General features: G+C 41.5%; 2 long non-coding RNA genes across 3 annotated transcripts in view; one reads left to right on the forward strand and one right to left on the reverse strand.

Annotated features, from left to right (window-relative positions):
* Positions 1–3,906, reverse strand: part of LOC118923280 (uncharacterized) — a 40,971-nt gene extending 37,065 nt beyond the window's left edge. Inside the window, exon 1 of one of the 2 annotated variants that reach the window (XR_005029150.2) lies at positions 3,688–3,906. This is a non-coding gene — a long non-coding RNA (uncharacterized LOC118923280). The remainder of the gene's footprint in view (positions 1–3,687) is intronic. The other variant, XR_005029149.2, reaches the window with a different exon arrangement.
* An 8,865-nt stretch (positions 3,907–12,771) lies between these two features.
* LOC130679930 (uncharacterized) lies at positions 12,772–16,649 on the forward strand. The gene is made up of 3 exons (XR_008992925.1): positions 12,772–13,147; positions 13,262–13,394; positions 15,717–16,649. It is a non-coding gene; the product is annotated as an uncharacterized LOC130679930 (long non-coding RNA).
* Positions 16,650–17,379: the final 730 nt, after the last annotated feature.

Consider the following 17,379-nt stretch of genomic DNA (forward strand, 5'->3'; position numbering starts at 1 on the left):
TTTAAGGTACGAAGAGGTCAGAGTTGACAACTCCGTACAGTATAGTATGCCCCTCCATTCTTCCATTCTGTTGGCAGAGGGTTCTGAAGGACAATGGTCTCCTGCAGTCCCCTTGCCAGCCAGATCGCAGGCCAGCTCAGCACTGGCTTTCAACAAGTGGAACCAAAACACTCAGTCACATTGCAGATAATGAATAATTCATACATTTGTAATTCAAATAGTCATGGTGATGCATAATTCAAGTGAAAAGTTGTTATTGTAAACGCAGGGGAAATGGATTCATTTCAGATAATTAATAAAAAACTTAAATTATTATTTTCCTTAGGTTTCAAGGCTGGAGCAGCCTCTATTTTTGCAGCTGTTTTATCTGAATTGGTGCGGGGCTTCCTGGCTGTGCCACGGTGTTGCTCGGATGGGGCGGTGCTTCCGGTCGGGTTGTCTCACCCAGTAACTGGTACTGATTTGCTATTTTCATCCTGAGAAATGAGGTTAGTGTAGCCATTCTATCTGTTCTCTCTAAATGGCTATGCTTACTTTCTGCTACAACTATGTTAGCAGATTAAAAAAAAATTACATTATGAAGAGTTTCAACCACACACACAAAATGAGGAGACTAGTATAATGAACCCCTACCTACCCATTACCAAATAATAACAATTATCAAGACATCCCTTTTTGTCCCCATAGATTACTTTAAAGCCAATTTCACATTCAAAAAAAAAAATTCATCTGTTCCATCCAGGGCAGTTCAACACTTTAGTAGCTCTTCTTGACTTTTAGGAAGGATGACCCCCATGGCCATCTCATACCCCAAGGTCAGAAAAGACTTCCTACTGGTGATGTGCTCCAGGGGCAGTTGTGGTTTCATGGAAGTAGAGGGCAAGTAGCAACCTGGCCTCACCCCCAGTGACATCACACAGGAAACCAATCCCTTGAAGGAATGCCTCCTCTCGCCTCCACCCCCGGGCAGTAGCCTCCCATCATGGGAATTTGCCTTGTCTGCTTGTTGGTGGTAACATGACTCTCTTTCTCTCTGAGCCCATGTCAAGTTTTTAAAATCTCTCCTACTAGGCTACGGCTGGAACATCAAGGAGCTAGAGTTTGACAAGCAAGCTTCACTCATTTTTCATATTTTCAATACAAAGTTGATATAAAAGTTGTGGTTAGGATGAGCAAAGAAAAGAGTGTCACTTTAAGAAATGACTCTGGATATAGTACTTGGTCATGTACAGGAACAGGTGAAGACCTTGTTTATCATGGCTAATTTCTGTAATTCAGATAATGTGGCAGGAAACAATCCCCTTTCTAATTCTAATATTAAATGTTGTTTACAGGAGGTGAGCCCTGCTTCCCATAATATACATGTTCCTGAAAAATGATGTATACACTGTTCTTTGGGTGAGGGGAGGGGGATGCAAAATAATTTTTGTTGAATCTGTGATCCTGCACGGGATTTTGAAATAAATCTATTTGAGAAGCAAAGGACTGTTGCAAAAAAATGAATAAACACCCCATTCATTCATTCACTCATTCATCAAACCCTTTTGATTTCTAAATACTTTGTCAACTTGTATATTTTATAAATTTGGGTTTCTATGCATCCAGCATTATACAGCTGAAATTGTGTTTTTCCAAACAGTGGCCTCATTGAATGCAATTATGGACATCAATCACACCGGGATAAAAGTATATCAATATTAGGAAAACACAAACACCTTACATTTGTTTTTACATTTACTATTTTACCAAAAAACAGCAGTAAGTGAAAAGACATTGCTCTGTGGTGGTATTTGAAGGGTCAAAGATCTGCCTGTCTCTGTACTTTCTGACTTGTTCCAGAAGGGGCTCAATTAAGAAAACATTAAGATAAAACAGTTTTTACCTGGGAAAGGCAGCACAGATTATTACACATTTCTAAGAAAGCAAATTATCCTAAGTAAATGCATCAGGTGTGTGAACATCACAGAACAGAGCTAAAGCAGTAAGGGTGGGACACATGGTTGTCGGGTACCAGCCTGGATGTCGGTTAAGGGGCGTGTGCATGGACACACACATGCACACTCTACACGCTCACATCCGAGGACTAACTGGAGCACACTCTCTGGATTCACGAGGAATTGGAAGCACCTCACACTTTCCTTCATACCTTGATTTTTTATTCACTCTCAGCCCACAGACGTGGCTTCACTGGAGGTATTTCTTGTGTCCCCAAGTAAAGGGCAGATATGTAACCAGCGCCACAGCCAGGTCCCCAGACTGAACCAAACAGCAGTGTCAACCTTGGAGGGCTAAAACTCAGGGTCTGCTCATCCCCTTATTGTGCCTAAGCCCGATTTAATTAGAACCCTGTGGGCTCCTGGTGGTTGCTCTTCTGTACTTACATCAACTGCTTTTGTAGTGGGTCAGCTTGAGCCCTAGTTTTGTCTTTGGAGCTTCTGAGAGGAAAGGGCTCCACAAGACTCAAATCCTTTCTCTTCAGCAGCCACCCTGGCCCTGGTGTCTGCTTATTGTCCCTGCTTATCCTCCTTGAATTTTTAATGCTTTGATCTCGTCTTCTTAGCTGTTAATATTCTGCTTCTCAAATTCTGCTTGCTTTTGGGATATTTGAAGTGCTATGCTCTATTTTCTCCCAGTTCTTAGGCAATGGGACGATCTAACACTAAAACATGTTTTTTCATTGACTGGTTCCAGCAGGGAGCATGTCTTGCTTTTTGCTGACTGCCTGGGGATTTTAACACTAGATGAGGTTCATTTGGGGGGATGGGTAAGGCCCTTCTAGTTTAAAAATAGTGTTCCTGTCATCAGCTTTGGGAAAAATAAAATTCCGATTACTCTTCTAACAGGGTGATTGATCCACAAGAGGCAGAGAGACCCAGAGGGAGGCCCCTACCCTCCTTATAGCCTGGGTCTGAGCCTGCCTGCCAACTGCAGAAAGATTTGGGTCTTGTTTCTTGCTCGGCCTGGCATCCCATGGGTCATGTGAAAAAACTTGGGATTTTATTTGGAATCTGGTAAATTCCAAAAAGTTTCCCTTAGACATTGAATTCTGCTTTTTCTTTTCATGAACAGATCCGTATTCTTTTCTCTCCCAGTTTTCTGATGGACAAATTGGATTTAGTTATGGTAGAGCTTTAAAGCACAGATGGATTTTGAAGAACTACAAACTATTTCTCAAGTTGATATCCTTGATTTTTTTCAAAAGAGTTGTGTCCCTAATGCTTGCTTTTACACATAATTCTAAAAAATAATGACAGGTTCTCCATTTGATTGTTTAGCACGTGCACTCCCGAAGCCGGGGCAGTGTCTCTCTGTTGCTGCTCTGCTTGTTGATAATATACCAGCACATGGAGGTTACAAATATATTTTAGGTGAAAATACCAGCTTTAGAAAAAAAATCATTTGTAGAAATTATAAGCACTTGATCAAACCATCCAGGAAGAGACCAATTAGCCTCCAGATCCTGCATCTGCATAGAACTGAAAAATGGCCAAAGAGCATTGTACACTATCAGTTACACCAACACTGTCTAAAAAAAGTACATATGCAAAAGAAAATACTTTAATTCCTTTGTCAGTTCTTTTACTTTTCAAGAGTCACCTTAACTCCCACATAAAGTATGTAGGGCAGCCTTAATCTCTGTATCAACCTGTCCGTGATTATAAAAGGAAAAGCAAAGAATACACTTACCCTGCCATTTGGAGGCTAGTTTCTTCCTGTTGCTCTTTTGTTCTCTGAGACATTCGTGTTCTCCCTCACCCCTCATGGCCCTGGGAACTGGCACGCTTCCTGAGATGGGCACCAGACTCTAGCAGGGTGGCTGTTTCCTTCATGTAACCTGAGTGAGAGCCATGGTAAGCGGTGCCACAAGTTACACTAAACCAAGGATTACCAGGAGCGAAAGGAAAACAGGATCCTTTGTTGCAGAGTTCAGCCCAGGAACCACAGATAAGCATGTCAGCGTTTGACAGTACAGATAGGAAGAGTTACAGGAAGAATCCCCACAATTTGACTTAACCAGGAAAGACATTTTTGGAGTTTCAGAGGGCAACATTAATGAATTTTTGATAAAAATAGAGTATCTCTTCTGAAAAGGGAGACTTTGGTTATCTTCCAAAATGATTGGGTCACCAAATTGTAAGATAATACTTAAATGCAATTAGCTCCTTGTACTGTCCAAAGTGTGTGCCAGAAACACATGATTACATCTCATTCATTATCACCTTACCCAGCCCATGGGCCGCTATAAACATCGTTTTCTTCCAAGGTCAGCTGTAGTTAACGTGCTTAGAACTGTCTAGGTATATTTAACTTTGGGGATGGGTCCAACATGCCACTTTAAAAGATGATCGTATTGTTTTTCCTGCTTTCCATTTCTGAAAAGGCGAGGCTTTGGCCAGTGGGTACTTGACATATCTGGCTGCAAATAGGTTACTAGGAGCCAGGCAATGTGGTGCCTAATTTCAGCATTCACTTAAGTAAAATTATTTATGGCACTCCCTACAGGTTTGTTTTTTTATCCTGAAATGGGAGCTGTATAGTCTGAGCCGGATTGAAGGAATATTGGCATTCAGTCTCGGTAGTGATGCATTCAAGGTATGGCCTTAAAGGTTTAGATAGGTATGGTATATAAAAAAATTGAATTAAGTGTCCAGGAAATGAAAAGCATTCATCTAAAACATCATAAATCAAGTTCTCAAATCTCAAATAATCACATAGCTTAGTTTTTTTTTTTTTTGAGAGGGCATCTCTCATATTTATTGATCATATGGTTGTTAACAACAATAAAATTCTGTATAGGGGACTCAATGCACAATCATTAATTAACCCCATGCCTAATTCTCAGCAGTCTCCAATCTTCTGAAGCATAACGAACAAGTTTTTACATGGTGAACAAGTTCTTACATAGTGAATAAGTTCTTACATGGTGAACAGTGCAAGGGCAGTAATCACAGAAACTTTCGGTTTTGATCATGCATCATGAACTATAAACAATCAGGTCAATTATGATTATTCGTTTGATTTTTATACTTGATTTATATGTGAATCCCACATTTTCCCCTTATTATTATTATTATTATTTTTAATAAAATGCTGAAGTGGTAGGTAGATGCAAGATAAAGGTAGAAAACATAGTTCAGTGCTGTAAGAGGGCAAATGTAGATGATCAGGTGTGTGCCTAGACTAAGTATTAATCCAAGCTAGACAAGGGCAATAAAACATCCATGGATGCAGAAGTTTCTCTCAAAACGGGGGGGGGGTGAGGTTCTAAGCCTCACCTCTGTTGATCCCCAATTTCTCACCTGATGGCCCCCCTGCGACTGTGCCTGTCTTAGGTTGTTCCTCCCTTGAGGAATCTTACCTGTCTCTGGCTAACCAGTCATCTTCCGGGGCCATACAGGGAGATGTAAAGTTGGTAAGTGAGAGGGAAGCCTTATTGTTTGAGAAGGTTATCTTTTTACTTCTTTGCATATTTATGCCCTGTGGCTTCTATGCCCAGCATTTGTCTTGAGGTATCTTTACCACTTGATAGCTTAGTAGTTTTTACCTAAGCAGCTGAAACGACATCAGAACAACTCTAAAACAATAAGGTCCATCACTCTGTTCCAGGCGTCTAATCATGTAAGCCACAGAAAGCCTGAATAATGAAGATCTGAGTTGAAAGAATGATCATTTCTAGCCACCCAAGTTTGCCTTATAAATTGAAAGTATTTTCCAGTGGATTAGGATGGGGACCATACTTTATACATGCCAAGACAATGAGCAGCCAGAAATATGGGCTCCTATTTGGAAAGAAATGGAGGTTCTAGAACCATTACATGTCAGAGTCAGATGAGTCCTAGAGATCAATTTCACTTTAGGGCACAGATTCTGAAAACAGAAACAAGGGAAAGTTAGTACAAGGTAAGATCGTCTGAAATGTTCTCAGATATTAAGTCAGAAAGTTCTGAGAACCAAATTCCACAGCAGGAACACAGAACAGGCTCTGTTGTCTGCACTAAAACACAGCTGATGAGTCCCCACTTTCTTACCCAACAGCTCTTTGTGATGAAATACTCCCTTTGATATTAATAAGATCATCTTTTGAATCTATAATTTATGTTGCACGGTTGTTGCTACTCAGCAAAAAATAATTTTTTCTTAGACTTGGTCTTGGATCTGAAAATGAGGTTGATACAGAAAATAATGAATAGAAGGGGTGGGTAATGGTCATAATCTAATAGGGAGATGGATTTATAATACTCTTGATCTTCTTATTAACTTTCCTTATTGATTAGCAATTCTTAGCAGATGTGATATGGGTTACTTAGGAAAAATAATTCTAGCAAAATAGCTTTTTTAACTGCAAAACCTGAGCTGTGTGTGTGTGTGAGAGACACAGAGACAGAGGCAGAGAGGCCGGCAGTATTGTACTGCTGCCTGCATGTAGCGAGGCATAGGCAAGAAAAGTATGAGTAACACTTCTAATCATCCACGAGGTCCGTCTTTTCAAAGGGAGTAACTGTTAACATACATTCATGTGGTCAAGAAGGCGTGAGTAACTTTCCCTGAGTCTGGGAATAGGAATGGAAATCAGGAGTTGGAATACTGACATTTCTGAGTGTCAGGCTGGTCTTAGATAATCAGGAAATCACTTCTCTCCTTTCATTCCAGCAGAATCTGTTTTACTTAAACTTTATAAAGCACATTATTGCTCCTACCTCCGTAGAATAAATGGAAATACTTTGACTCAGTAAGTTCAGTGCTATAATCAGAGAGGGTGTTGTTTCACTGTGGGAGGGACAGGGCAGGAAGAGCCTGGCTCTGTGGGCTCCCTCTAGGCTGGTAGCAGGGCCTCTCCACGGCCATCTGTGGGCCCCTGAGGCTCCCCAAGCCCTTTAAGGGAGATTCATGAGGTCAAAACTATTTTTATAACACTGAGATGTGTTTGCCTTTTCCACTGGGTTGATTTGGGTATTGATGATACAGTAACAGTGGTGGGTAAGAATGCCAGTGCCTTAAACCAAGGCAGCGGACCAAAGTGTGCTGGCAGTGACTGTGTTCTCCACTGCTATGCACTTGCTCGTAGACTATGCTAGCTTCACTTACGAATGCCCTTATGAAGTAGTATAGAGTATTAATTACATTATTCTTGATCCTTGCATACAGGTCTTTTTGGTATTTTGACAAAATGGGAGTATATATAAAGCACGTCTGCTGTGCACCTGAGCACCGCGGTGGTCTTGAGGAAAAATACCTGTGTAGTTTGCATTGTGAGCTGAACCGGCTGCATTTTTCATGGAATACCATTTTTACTTCAAAAAACTATTAACAGGCAAACTGGTTATTCTGATTCGGATAGATGACAGATGTTTTCTTGAAAATGAACTAAATGAGCTGTCATTTTAAGGAAAATAATAATGATGTTTGTTGCCAATGATAAAATTCAAGCTTTCAACTGAAAATTACATGTCTCAGAAACTTATATCTTCCCCTGGGGGCTTGTCAGCCTCCCTAACTCCAAACTTTTCTAAAATGATTTGTAGTGGTAGTAACAAATGTATTTTTTTGGATGGTGTATAATGACATGTGCCAACATTTGGAAGATCTGAATAACTCAATGAGTTTCCAAATGACCAACACATGGTGTTAGCAAAATCATACATGGATTCATAGTGAAATATAGTCCAAAGGAGTTTAAAGTAACAGAGTATGAAAAGTTCATTGATAATGATTCAGATTCCATCTGCAGCTAATTTTTTTAAACGGGCCTTCCACTTGTCGAGTTTTGGTTTGGTATCAAAGAGGAATATCCACAGTTACTGGAAAAGGTTATGGAACTATCCCTACCTTTTCCAACTCCATATCTGTACAGATTTGGATTTCCTTTACATATTTCAACCAAAACAATGTATCACAACAGATTGACTACAGAAGGAGCTATGAGAACCTGGACACTCATTAAAGAGATTTGTAAAAATGTACATCTCTTGCTAATTTTAAAAATCATGGTTACACTTTGTGAAAATATTATTTATGTAAACATGCAATGGGGTTACTATTTTTAAATGAATTAATCGATAGTTTAACAATTTCCCAGTTTTAAATTCTAAGATGACAAATATCAAATGATATGACCCACCTAGAGCAAAGCTCTTTGAGGTACTCAATAATTTTTAAGAGTGTAAAGGGGTTCTGAGACTTAAAAAGACTGATGACCACTGGTCTAGTTCCAGTTAGGGTCTTCGGGGGCTCTCGTGTCTATAACAAATATAACTGACGCACTCCTGTCCCTATGGAAAGTAATGGAAGAATTTTGGGAGGAGGGAGATGGGGAAGAGTTTTTTGAAACAGGGTGAGCTGTTTCTAGGATAATACAAAAACCCCTAAATTGAAAATAACAGCAACATAAAATAGCAGGTAACTTTAAAAAGGCTCCCTTTTCTTAATTGGATGAAAAAGCCTTTCCTAGCTCTCCATTTTTTAAAAAGAAGAGCTACTGAAAGAACAGATTCTAAATGAACAGAAACTCAGTTGGAATCTCAGCAAGACCACTTTACTAGCTGTGTAATCCAGGCAAGTCTTAGTGGTTGCCTCAGTTTCCTTATCTGTAAAATGCGGTAATAACACATAGCATTGATGGGTATAAAGTGTGGCATTGCATTCTTATGTACCTGACCTGCTGTCTCCTACATAGTAACTGTGCAATAGGTAATAGGAGGTCAATCTGAACACACACACACTAACAATTCCAGAATATGAAATACTTAGGAAAAGAAAAGGTAACACTGGAAACTGATCTGGCACCACTATGGAAAATGGTGGACTTGCCTTATACAGAAGAAAGATTTTCTAGCTGAAGCTCTGGGCCATAGTGGTTTGAGTTCTGGGAAGGGGTCTGTGGGCTTCCTTACCCTCTGGCTGTCACTGAGGCACTCCTGTCCCCAAACCCTCCCTAGAGACAATTGTACCCAGTAACTGAGCAAGTGACAACAAAAGAGGGTTTATAAAGAAAAGATGAGTGAACCAAAAAGAAAGTTCACGAGTTTCCTGGTCATAGCTCTTTCTTTCCTAAATCTGGTTTTTGCTGGTGGTGTACTAGTGGGCTCTTTTCTTTGTAGTGGGGGATTTTAATGGCATTTTAAAAAAGTATGAGGTTTCCCTTCTCTGCTCATTAGTGTGCATTTCCCAGGCCTTTCCGCTGAAGTTCATCAATGGGTGTAGGACCTGGGATCACAGAAGCTTCTTTTCCCAGAAGCATTGGCTGTTTCCTGTCTTTTATACATTCTCAGTTGGCTTGTTTTGGAGAAGCAAAGTCAGTCCCCTGTCCTCCTTGCTCTGGGATAGCATGGTGATTAAGAAACTGCATCTGAGCCAGTCAGTTGAGGCCAGATCTTTACCAGCAATGTGACCCTAAATCCTGATCCTCAGTCTTCTCATCTGTAAGATTAGGAAAGTGCCTTTATATCCTTCTTACCCTGCCATCTCAGAGTGCTTGTTTGCAAGGCGATAGCCACTTCTGGGAGGGTGGGCCTGTTTTGGCCTCTTTGACCAGAGACCCAACTTGACCTGTTGTATAGGCACCAGAGTTGGCTGCTTTCTTTGGGCTTAATGTCATACTGTAAAAAAACAAACAAAAAACTTTTAAAGCTTGATTCCAAATTAATCTTTTTTTTCCTGAATAAGCATTTTAATAAATCATTTTTTCCCTGAATGAGCATTAATCTTTTCTCCTGAGTAAGTATAAAACATGCACAATATTCTTCTGACATTCTGTAAGAATAAGTGTTCTGTGTGGCCAGGCACCAATTCATTCAAGTACCAGATTTTCTACAAAGGTTTTTTTAGGTAGTACATGAAAGAAGAGCTGTTAAGGGCTAGCAATAAACTTTCTACTGTTCTCGATGTGTTTGGCTAGTCTACGTGTTAGGCTTAGACTCATCGGTGAGAGCAGAAAATCCCCAGTAAGGAACTGATAATGCACAAAACATTAGAATGCAGTTTTGCAGCAAAAGGGACTGGGGCTCCTTTTGTCTGGTAGTTCTTCCATTCTCAAGGTCACGTCATAGTCTAAGACTGTTGTTCCAGCTCCAGCTTTAGCTTCTATGCTTGCATTCTTAGCTTCAGAAAGGAGGAGACGAAAGTCCTATAAGGATTCTTTCCAGAAGTTGCATAAAGCACTTACATCCCACTGCTCAGACTCAGTCACACATCTGCATCTAGTAGTAAGAGAGTCTGGGAAATGCAGTGTTTAGTCCAGGCAATCATGTGCGAGCTAAAAATGGGAGCGGGTTCTATCACTATTGAGGAAGGGAATATGGGTATTGGGAGGTAAACAATAGCCTCTGCCACCAATAGTTTTTATGTTGATGTCACTGTGGCGGTTGGGGAGGTACTACTGGCTAAACAATAGGTTGGCAAACTTGGTTGTAAACATTTTAGGTTTTGCAGCCATACTGCCTCTGTTGCAACTCTGTTGTGTTTCTCCTACTGTAGTACACACTGAGATGACATGTAATGAATGTGTGTGGCTGGATTTGGCAAGTGGGCCTAGTTTGCTTTCTCCTGAGCAATACTAAACGAACATTTATTCTTCCCTTACTGTGTATGTGCCAGGCACTGCGCTGAGCATCTCATAAGCATTTCTTAACTATTCCCTACAAAAACTCTGTAAGGTAGATATCATCATCATTATTATCATCAGTTTTATCTATGAGGTAACTGAGGCTCAGAGAAGTTACACGACTTGCTCAAAGTCACCTTGTCAGTAAGCGGCAGATGGGTTTTGAGTGAAAACCTCAGTTCTGCGGTCCAGTCTTACTCTGTTCCCCAAGAAATCTGGACAAGGGTGTTGAACAGAGCCTTGTGACCAGGGATTTGCTCCAAGGCATGGATGTAGTGGGCACAAAAGACTTAAATAATAAGTTTAAAAGCTTAGCACCCAGCGAGCCAGAATTATTATTCCAAATGGGAAGAAGCCATTACATAGAGATTGTTGGTAAGAAAATGAGTTGTGATCCTCATCACGAAGATTGTTGCTGATTTAAGGACTGCTATCAGTGCTCTTCCGGGCAACTCTCTTTCTATATGGACATAGGGGGTGGGGGGCTCTTGGCAGGCAGGCTTGATTACAGGTAGGTGTGGTTGGTCAGGCCTGCTGCTTACTACCTCATGCCCATGACGAGCCCACGGCCCCACAGGGTTACTGTGCAGTGCACAACCTGCACCATGGTAGAGGTGGTCCTAGTTTGGGTGAGGGCAGAAGGAGACAGGGTTTCAGAAGCTGAGAAAAGCCTGGCTGAGTTGGAGGAATGAGAGGCACCTCATCCTGGTGAGGCCAAGTCCAGGTGAGCTTTGTTTTCAAATAAGGGGAGAGATATTGGGGTGAGAGGAGAGACAAAGGAGAGTGTGTTCCAGCTCCTGCTGTTCGGGAAATGCTTGAACCTAGCTAAAAACCTCATTTCTCTGTAGGTAAGTGGCAGGTCTATTTTTCAGCATCTAGCAGCTAGCTTTGAATGACATATAAACATGTGTCCTAGGAAGATGCTGTCTCCAGGGAGAGCTGTTCAGCTAAGCAGAGCGCGGGCTGCTTCTCTGCTGGAGCTCTGGGTCTGCCACCACAAGACCCAGAGTTCCTTTCCTGCTCCTTTATGACTTCTGCAAAGCCATCTGATTTATCAAATCCAGGATAATTTATTAGGAAGTCTTACCATTTGCAACAATATGGCTGGACCTGAGGGCATTATGCTAAGTGAAGTAAGTCAGACAGAGAAAGACAAATACTGTTTGATATCAATTTTAGGGGGCATCTAAAAAATCTGAACTCATACATACGGAGAATAGATTGGTGGTTGTCAGAGGTGGGTGGTGGGTGGGAGAAATGGGTGAAGGTGGCCAAATGGTACAAACCTCCAGTTAAAAAATAAATGTCATGGGGATGTAATGTACAGCATTACATACTATATTGCATATTTGAAAGTTGCTGAGAGAGTAGATCTTAAAAGTTATCATCACAAGAAAAAAGTTGTCACTATGGGAGTTGATAGGTATTAATTTAACTTATTGTGGCAATCACTTTGCAGTATATATATATATATAATCATATATATGTGTATATATACACATATATATATAGTCACTATGCAGTACACCTTAAGTGAATACAATGGTTATGTCAATTATATCTTAATAAACCTTCAACAAATTTTAAAAAGATAAGATGAAAAAAGGATACTTTATTTTTTGATAAAATATCAATAATTGGGACAATACATATGGTCTTCAGAGGAGTTGTATGTGCGTTATCTTACTTGGTCTTCAGAGACACTCTGAAGGGAAGGTGTGACCATAATAAAACTAACACATATTGACCTTGCATGCAATAGGTATGATGGCTGGATATTTGACTATGTTGTTCCGTCCTTCAGCCAGCGTGGCAAGCAGGTTATTATAGTGCAACCATTTTACAGAGGAAGAAGCAGACTCAGGGAAGTTAAGCACCTTGTCCAGGGCCAGACAACTCCCAACTGGTATGTGATCTTGCCCAAACTTGAACTCAGTCTTCTGAAATCACTTTCACTGCCCCTTTCACTTCTGTTCAGTTATTGAGGGTGTAACAATGAAGCCGACATTGGTGGACGTCAGGAACTTTCCAAGACAACGGATTCTATCTAAACACTAGAGCTACTAGTCCAAATAAAATTGAAAAACTGCAGCAGTATCAGTCCTGGGAGAAAATTAACCAGGAGAAAAATCAAGGGGCCTCACGAGGGGTACAAGTCTAGACTGGACATGTGGAGCAGCCCAATAAATCCTCCTTTATTAATGAGACCAGTGTCCCTGGTGGAACAATGAAATTAACCAAGTAACACGTGTAGACTTACTCAGTCATCCATTTAACTCACATTTATTGAGAGTCCGCCTCTGCTGAGATGCTGGTGATAAGGATAGGAAGGCTGACGTCAAGTCACTACTTATCAGCGAGGCCGCATGAGCACTTAGAGGCTGATGTCTCCTGATGGGTGGTGTTCACATCATAGCTGTTGTTAAATAATTTGACCACCACCACTCGATGCAGGAATAAACAAGTTCCTGCCTTTGTGGACCTTACATCTTCATGAGAGGAGCAAGTCAACTTAACAGAAGTCAGTTCATGAACAATCAGGCAATGGTAAGCACTGTAATAGAAATAAAAACAAACAAAACAGGCTGATATTACATGGGCAGCACCTTTACTGCTTTTCAGCTTGTGTTTAGTTTACTGTATTAAAATACTTGGTTTCAGATTGAATGAACATGAACAGAGTCTAAGGGGCAAGGCTGGATTCAGGAGGCCCCCTGGGATGTTTTCACTGTCATCTGGAGACTGACGACACGGACCATGGAGACAGCTGTGGCACGGAGGGCAGAGGACTGCTGTGAGATATATTTTGGGTATAGAGTTGCCGGATAATTTGGACATGTTGGAAAGGGAGATAAATCATGTTTGCCTCCTTGGGTTTTTGACCTGAGCAATGGAGATGGTGAAGATAGGAAAGGAAGATTTTACATGAAATTCTGTTTTGCACATGTTAAGTTTGAGATGCCTGTTGGGCATTTAAGTCAATACACTTCTATGTACAAGGCCCAGGGTTTACCAGGTGAACTACTACATAGCATACAGAAAACTCTGGTCATAAGTTTAGAAAGGATTTCTCCAGGCTATTGCTCTGGAAGTGTGATAAAATGTGAGCATACAAGGAGACCCCGAGGTCATTATTAGTTTTGGAACCTAAGATCTGTGGGGAGGAAGAGCAGGAGATGCACATGAGAAGCAGGTAAGGGCCAGCTCATGAAAGGCCTTGTAAGGAGATGGAAGTACTGATGGGATTTGAATGGAGAATGTTGTGACCACATGGAATTTTTCAAAGATAATTATGGAAGCATTATGCAGGGGAGTGAGACTAGAGCAGAGTGAACAATGAAGGTTTACTGCCAATAGTCCAGGTGAGAGATGATGAAAAGCTAGAACTAAGCCAATGACCCTGTAGAAGAAGAGGAGGGAGCAGATTCAAAAAAGATTTCCAAAAGATAAGCTCACCTGTAGTTGGGGATCTGGGCTGGGAGAGTGAAAGAGGAGTCCTCGCTGAGTTAGTGCTTTAGCCTGGGTGCCTGGGTAGATGTTGGGGCCAGTAAATGAGATCCAGAGCACAGGTCCTTGAGGGCAGGGCTGGATCTGATCCTGTCCTGTTATTCCTGTGCCAGCCCCTGACCCCTTCTCAGTCTGGGGAGCTTTGGCATTTCCATTCAGTGCTTCCTCATCCCAGAAAGTCTCATGGAATGAATTAGTAGAGAGCTAAGGGTCGTATGTGGGGGGACACCAACATTTCAGAGGCAGGCACTAAGGAGACATGGTAGGTGGTGGGAGAACCAGAAAGCAGAGGAATCTGGAGCCACCAGGGTAGAAAGTCAGGGAGCGGTCAACGGCAGGACTAGACACCCAGGAGAGGTCAAACGAGGTCAGGACTTACTGGTGTTCTTTGGACAAGGGTGTCAGCAGTAGCCACAGGAGTTTCAGGGGTGCGCTGAAGGTGGAAGGCAGATGGTGGGTGGAGGGGCAAACAGTTAGGACAAGAAGTGGAAAACACTCAGTTAAAAATCTTGTGGGCAGGAGAGGGACATGTGAAGATGGAGGCAGAAATTGAAGGGATGGATCTATAAGCCAAGGAACCCCAAGGCTGGCTGGCTGTCCCTGGAAGCATGAAGAGGTTCTCTCTCAGAGCCCTCAGAAGAAACCAACCTGGCCAGCATCTTCACTTCAGCTTCTAGCCTCCAGAACGCATATTATGAGTGATAATTGTGTCAGACCAAGAAGCCTAGATGATTTCAGAAACTGCAGAATTCATTTAAAGCATACTGGGCGGCTCACAGTATCTTTGGGGAAGCTACCGGCCAAGAACAACGCCCAAATTATGTTGCTGAAATGCTTCTTCTGGACATCAGATCCCACAGCTTGCACTGCTTGTATCTCTGACATTGGTGCCATCAGCTGCTGTCCCCAGAATTGTCGTCACTGCCTCTGAAAATCAGAGGCTCCCACCAGCAGCTCCCATCTCCACAGTAAATTTGATACAGTGCCTGGCTCCCCTCAAACCAATGACAATGTGTTGGTGACTTTTGCAAACCAATAATGCTATTTGTGAAGTTTACCTACAAAATTCCCTGAAGCAATTTCTTTAAATCTGTTTCCGGAGTTCTCATTGGAAACATGTTTTGAATTCTTTTGGTGTCAAGATACCCAATATTTAAAAATAAACAGCACTGGACAAAGTAGCTGTGTGGACCACCACCAAAAGTGGATCATACCCTTCCAATTTGGATATTTGCTGCCCACCTCTGCTGGAAGTTTTGGGAAGAAATTTTGGTTTTGTTTTAATGGAACAGCGGAGGCAAAGAAAGCTTTCAGAATGTGGACTGCACACGTCAGCTGCTTCCTGGTGCTTTTTCGTTATTCATCAGCATTTGCCAGTTCATTCTTACCCAGTGATATCTGTTAGATAGTGTATCCACATAAGTTCTGCTGAACTCTCATCATGAAACAAGTGTGACTTGTAAAACCAAAAATCCTAATTTGGTTGGGGTGTAAATATGAAAGATTGTGCTTTTTCCAAAAAAAAAAAAAAGAAAAAATCTTGTGGGCAGCGTGGACAAAGAACTGAGAGATTTCTCACGCAAGTTTCTCTGTTTTCTCTGTGAATTAGGAGGAGGCAGATGATGTCCTGAGCTGGAGGGGAACACCGTGGAAGATTAACATGAGAGGTGAACTGTAAAGACAAGGAGTTTTAAAAACTCAATTTAAGAAAACAGAAGACCTTGATACTCATTTCCATCTCATCCTGGCTTCTAGAATTGTCCTCCAAGGAGAAATCTCTCTGCCCAAGTGACTTGAGTTTGCACTGGAGTTGACTGAAGGGTAGAGATAGACACTCTTCTGCCTCAAGCCACAGCATGATCCTGTGTCGGAACTCAGAATTAATCCTGGAGGGCAGCCTCGGTGCTTGCTATTTAGTTCGGCATCATCAGACTCCAGGTGCATTTAATACTCCAGGGCAGGCCCATTGGTTATTTTTAATGTGTGCTGTTGATTTGCTTTAGCACTTCCATCAGACACAAAAGAGTCTGGGTTTGGGACCCCTCACCGCTGCTGACACCAGCAGGAACTGGGCAGGGCTGTCAGGCATTCCAAGTGCTGCCCTTCAGAAAGAGATGCTCCGCTTGTGTTTCTGCTGATAGATGTTGGTAGCTGTCCAGAGAAAAGTTGAAGTTCCCATTGCTTTTTCCAGAAAGAGTAATGGGGAGCCCTTGTGTTCCAGCCAACAATCCCTCTTCTCAATAAAACAAATAGGTTCTATTTTGGCAGCTTTCTGAGCTGTTGCTGAGAACATAAAGGCGGCTCTGTCTTTCTCTGTGGTAAATATACAGCAAGCATTTAACTCAATACTAGATAAATCACTGAGATGGCTCATAAGAAGAGGTGTCTGGTGCTGGTTTTTTAACTTTTTAAAGCATTGATTAATATATTTTCCTCCTTTAAGTTCTTTTTTTCAGGTCTATTGAGATGTGATTGACAAAATTGTGATATATTTGAAGTGTACAAGGTGGTGATTTGATACACTTCTCCTTTCTTGACTAATTCGGTCCCTGAAAGAGACACAAGTAAACATATTTAATAATTAGAGAAATGAATTATTTAAATAAAAGACATGGCAAGATTCTCTACATTTCCCAGCTATCATGGGCCAGGTGGGGTCATGAACTAACCCTGGCCAATGGGAAGATGGACAGAAGAGGTCTAAGCAATTTCAAGCCTGACACTTAAAGTCATCTCACAGGATTCTCTAGCTTTCTTTCTCCCTTGTATAATGACCAAGGAGGCCATATGTTCTTAGTTGGCATGTATTTAAGATAGAAGAGGACCACCCATCCATATCAGGCATTATGTAATCAAGAAAGAAACTTCTATTGTATTATTAAGCCATTTTGATATTTCTGGGTTTTAATGTTACTGTATCAAAGCTTATCCTAACCTGACTAACACACGAATCAAATGAAATCACCTTATCAGGAAAGACAAGGTCTTTTTACAAGCCTCCAGAGATAACAGGCATTGAAATGAGACAGGAGGGTTTATTTATCTCAGACCTGTCTGCAAAGGTCTGTCTTGGCCTTAAGATCATAGTCTATACATCTGTAGAAGTTTCCAGAGGGCTTTACATTAGTTATCATGTGGGCCATAGGCTACAGTGATGAGCTTCTGACACACAGCCAAGGCTGTTTTCCTTTAAGGCTACAACTTAACAGCAGCCAAACGAATGATAAGTTATTAAGAATTTACTCATGCCCTGGAGTTTCCCAAATTCCCAC

Source organism: Manis pentadactyla, chromosome 12 (genome assembly GCF_030020395.1).
Source record: "Manis pentadactyla isolate mManPen7 chromosome 12, mManPen7.hap1, whole genome shotgun sequence".
Lineage (NCBI taxonomy): Eukaryota > Metazoa > Chordata > Mammalia > Pholidota > Manidae > Manis > Manis pentadactyla.